Below are 5,430 nucleotides of genomic sequence, written 5' to 3'. Positions count from 1 at the left end.
AAATGTGTTGCCTAAAAACAGAACCCCTCAAGAGTGCGCAGCCGCCCCTCCAAATAAAGTCAGCTGCACCCGAAACGGCATAGCAAGAAACACCCCCCCAAGTGGGGTGCACAGCTGCACCCCAAGATTTAAGGGTTGGCATTGCTAATAAAAGTTTGTTTGGTAGACACTTGTTTGTCTCTGGCAGCCTGTAGCCATGGCAACAAAGTTGTTTACCATTAGCCTGCCAGGGCAGGGCTGGTGATGTCATCAAGGCTGTGCTGATATATACAGCTGACAGAAAGGCTAGCAGTTCATCTGCAGGCAGGCAACCAAGCAGGTAGGCTGCTTGGTTGCTTGCCAACAAAGAAGACGCAGGTAGGTGCTGTTTAACCCCTTAAGGACCGGGGCAATTTTGATTTTTGCGTTTTCGTTTTTTCCTCCTTGTGCATAAAAGGCCATAGCAGTTGCATTTTTTCACCTAGAAACCCACATGAGCCCTTATATTTTGCGCCACTAATTGTACTTTGCAATGACAGGCTGAATTTTTGCATAAAGTACACTGCAAAAGCAGGAAAAAATTCAATGTGTGGTGAAATTGAATTTTTTTTTTAGTGAATATGTGTTTTTACGCCGTTCGCCCTGGGGTAAAACTGACTTGTTATATATGTTCCACAAGTTGTTACGATTAAAACGATATGAAACATGTATAACTTATATTGTATCTGATGGCCTGTAAAAAAATTAAAACCATTGTTCACAAATATACGTTCCTTAAAATCGCTCCATTCCCAGGCTTATAACGCTTTTATCCTTTGGTCTATGGGGCTGTGTGAGGTGTCATTTTTTGCGCCATGATGTTTACTTTCTATCGGTACCTTGATTGCGCATATACGACTTTTTGATCGCTTTTTATGAACATTTTTCTGGATTTGATGCTACCAAAAATGCGCAATTTTGCACTTTGGGATTTTTTTGCGCTTACGCAGTTTACCGTGCGAGATCATGAATGTGATAAATTAATAGTTCGGGCGATTACGCACGCGGCGATACCAAACATGTTTGTTTATTTATTTATTTATTTACTTTTATTAATAACCTGGGAAAAGGGGGGTGATTCAGACTTTTATTAGGGGAGGGGGCTTTTTATTAATAATGACACTTTTTTTTTTACTTTTACACTTATACTAGAAGCCCCCCTGGGGGACTTCTAGTATAAGTGCTTTGATCTCTCATAGAGATCTCTGCAGCATAGATAAACCTCAGCCCAGGCTCCCAGTACCGATCGCGTTCTTGCTATATGCAAACTGTAGCAGTGAGCAGCATACTTTCCTGGGCTCCTGATCGGCATTTATGTGCCAGAAGAGTGTCCCGGGCTTCCAGCAGGCTGTCAGTTCAGCGGCATGGGAGTGGGCGGGCCGAGCTGGTGGGACAGTGCAGGGGACACTCTTCTGGCACATGAATGCCATTCAGGAGCCCAGGAAAGTATTCTGCTCACTGCTATAGTTTGCATATAGCAAAAACGCGATCGGCGCTGGGAGCCTTGGCTGAGCTTTACCATCCAGTTCAACCCAGGCTCCCAGCGCCGATCATACTGCTGCTATATGCAAAATGTAGCATTGAGCACCGTACTGTGCGGGGGGAGGGCGTTACAGGAGGGGGTGGACTGGGCGGGACGGAGTGCTGCTCCCGGACCCAGGACATCCCCAAATGGTCTTCGGACCCTAATTTGCATAGGGGCAATTAGCGATCTTATGAAGATTGCAGCGGCATAGAGGAGCGGTTCTAACGGCTATCACCTTCTCAGGTAAAACGGCTCTTGCGGCATATCAGCAGGTTCTCTCGGCAGAACCTGCTGATATGCCGCTTGAACGACTGTTTACATGGAGCGATCTGCGAATTTTTTGCGAACGACCAACGACGATTTGAGAACATGTTCAAAGATCAAAATGAACGATTTCTCGCTCGTCGTTTGATCGTTTGCTGTGTTTACACGTACGATTATCGTTTGAATTTGATCATTATCGTGCAAATTCGAACGATAATCGTTTCGTGTAAACGCAGCATTGGAATAAAGACTCTCAGCTATACCTGGGTGCTGCCTAATCAGGGAACTGATGTGACAGCTGTCAGTGAGTATCAACCAAGACACATGAAAGCTGATCTGATTTTATTCAGTGAAAATCTTTTATGGCGCGTTTACACAAAACGATAATTTGCCCGATCGTACAATTAACGATGTCGGAGTAACGATTTTTTTTTTCATAACGATCAGCGTTTAGACGGTACGATATATCGTACGGAAAATCGTTTTGCGATCGCTTAAGCCTATCTCGCACATTGGTTAAATCGGCAAATGACTGTTCACACGGAACGATCTGCAAATTTTTTGCGAACGAGGAACGACGATTTGATAACATGTTGAAAGATCAAAATGAATGATTTCTCGTTCGTCGTTTGATCGTTCGCTGCGTTTACACGTACGATTATCGTTCGAATTTGATCATTATCGCGCAAATTTGCACGATAATCGTTACGTGTAAACGCACCTTTAGTTATATCTTAACAGGACAACTTAGAGAAAAAGGTAGGAGGACCCAGGTTGTTTACATATCTTGCAAGAGCAGCCATGATATTTGTCCCCAGCTGTCCCTTATCTATAGTCAAGGATCCTCAGACCCTAAAGTAGAGAAAAGAGCAGGGAAAAACAAGTTCTCCTTGTAATAAAAGATGGTAAATAGACAGAGCGAGGGTCGCTTTCCTCATAGCTAGCTTACACAGCATTAAACAGCAAGCACACATTGTAAGAATATAGAATGGAGGAACAGATACAAAATAGACTCTCAACTCCACATTTTCCCCCATTTGAACCCCTATCCACCTCCCCTTCACACCCATTGTCCATTCTTTATAGTTCTTTGCCGAACTCCGCAAGGCACAGCGGTTGAAGGAGGTGCAAGGGTTCAATCAGTCCTTTATACTGCTGAGAGTATCCTTGTCCTGGACCTCCATAGTGTATGATATCCACGGTTTTATCACACTTTTTTTTATTAAATCATTAAAATTGATGGGTTAAGGCATCATCTGTACAACACTTGAAACAAGCAGATGCATATTTCTCAACGAACTTGCTCACAACTTCCATCTTACAAGCACTACTACTGACAGAAACAAAACAATACACATTTACAACCAGTGAATGACTATTCACTAACCAGGGACAAAGATTGAATACAATCTTCCCTAAGGCAGTCACACCCAGAGTCTCGTGACTTCACCTACACTTGACTGACCATATCTCACCAACCTGATCTACAGCAGATCCAAGATCCAGGCCAGGAGTGATCCCCTATTAAAGCATAAGGTTACTTCCCCTTAGCGTGAGATACAGAGAGTTTATTCTTAGCTCACTTTCTTCTCAGAGATGTCTGGTTTATCCTTTAGATCTTATGGGAATTTCTCATTCACCTGATCCACTATAGATCCACAGGCATACCATCTGTTTGAAAGTCCATCCCAATGACTTGCTTTCTTCACTCCCCAGTCTACTCTGCACCTTACCCATCTTTGCCTGGTTCCTCTATTTTTCCTCCCGTCCTAGTAGTCCTCTAGCATCCTCTGCCTCTCCAAGGTCAGTGCTTTTGGGACTTTTCTGCAGTGATCAAGGATACTCTAGGAACCCTTTCCCTCCTACTGGTTCTGATAAACTCTATAACAGATCCAAAGGGCGAACACGACTATAAGGGCGGTGCAGAGTTCTCCCGGTAGGGAGAAGGAGTCACTCATTGGATCAGCTGGCTCAGGTATAACTATACTGCAGGATTCTTCCTAAACAAATGGCGTGGCATGCACTTTTACTCAGTCTATAACATGCAACTCACCAGACCTGGCGCCCAAGGACAGGAACACACAGAGCATTGTAAGGAATAAGCTCTCTTACCGTTTAACAGCACTGTTTTCACAGGTCTGTGCGTTCCTTCTCGGGTCGCCTTCATGGTCCGGTGTGCAGCATTCAGTTGAGGTGTAGAGGCCACGCCCCACGTTGGGCACCAGAAAATTTTAGGGTGAGACTTAGAATAAAGTCTCTCAGCTATACCTGGGTGCTGCCTAATCCGGGAAGTGATGTGACAGCTGTCCGTGAGTATACATAGATAATCGATGGATGGATGAAGAGGAACACAGATGCAGGTAGACAGATTGAGGCAGGTAGACAGACAGGGAGGCAGATAGACAGAGACAGGCAGACAGAGGCAGGAAGAGACATACTCTCAATAATTAAAAAAAAAAATCTTTTCTTATCAGTTTAATATCTCATACGTCCCCTCTCTGGGGACCATATATTGAATGGATTTTTAGAACAGGGAGATGGTAAAAGAGCTTGCTCTGTCCTCTCCAGGCATTGACCTGGTATTGCAGTGCTTCCAGGTTCAGTGCACCCCCTAAATGTGTTGCCTAAAAACAGAACCCCTCAAGAGTGCGCAGCCGCCCCTCCAAATAAAGTCAGCTGCACCCGAAACAGCATTGCAAGAAACACCCCCCAAGTCGGGTGTGCAGCTGCACCCAAAGATTTAAAGAGAACCAATCACCTGAAATTAACTGTCCCTATAATAAAAGATTCTCTGTCCCTAAGTCTATTCCTGAAGATACAGACTGCCTGTGCAGTCTGTATCTTATGCTTTTACCTAATCCAGTATAGCGGAGAAGTAAGGCCGGGGGCGGCCATCTTGATGACGTCACAGTGGTGCATTCCAATGCTGGAACGCAAGGGACGTAATCAAGATGGCGCCCGGCTTTACTGCACCGCTACAGAGGAGTAGGTAAAGTATAAGATACAGACTGCAAAGGCAGTCTGTATCTTCATGAAGTTTATTTCTGAAGATACAGACTGCCTTTGCAGTCTGTATCTTATACTTTACCCACTCCTCTGTAGCGGTGCAGTAAAGCCGGGCGCCATCTTGATTACGTCCCTTGCGTTCCAGCGCTGGAACGCACCACTGACGTCATCAAGATGGCCGCCCCCGGCCTTACTGCTCCGCTATACAGCTATAGGTAAAAGAATAAAATACAGACTACACAGGCAGTCTGTATCTTCAGGAATAGACTAATAGGCCCAGTTAGGATATTCATACACAGCGATCTCGCGCTGTATAGCGCGGGATCACTGTGTACTTACAGAGCGGTGGCAAAGGCTCATGGGAGCCCTTCCTGCCGCTTGGCATGCCGGGAGCTTCCTGTCGCGCGCCGGCTCTTTTCAAAAGAGCCGGCGCGAGACACGAAAAGAAAATAGGTATATTGCGAAATCGCGGCCCTAAAAGTAATTAATTCAAATTACAAATATTAATAAAATAACAATTTTAATCTAATTATCGAAAAAAAAATTTTTAATTTCCGCCCATGATTGGTTCTCTTTAAGGCTTGGCATTGCTAATAAAAGTCTGTTTGGTAAACACT

The 5,430-nt window shown here is 44.6% G+C and overlaps 1 pseudogene; it reads left to right on the top strand.

The window, feature by feature from the left end:
- Positions 1-4,241: 4,241 nt before the first annotated feature.
- LOC138796166 (U2 spliceosomal RNA) lies at positions 4,242-4,420 on the top strand (annotated as a pseudogene).
- Positions 4,421-5,430: the final 1,010 nt, after the last annotated feature.

Source organism: Dendropsophus ebraccatus, chromosome 6 (assembly GCF_027789765.1).
Source record: "Dendropsophus ebraccatus isolate aDenEbr1 chromosome 6, aDenEbr1.pat, whole genome shotgun sequence".
NCBI lineage: Eukaryota > Metazoa > Chordata > Amphibia > Anura > Hylidae > Dendropsophus > Dendropsophus ebraccatus.
This window is presented reverse-complemented; position numbering and strand designations above follow the sequence as displayed.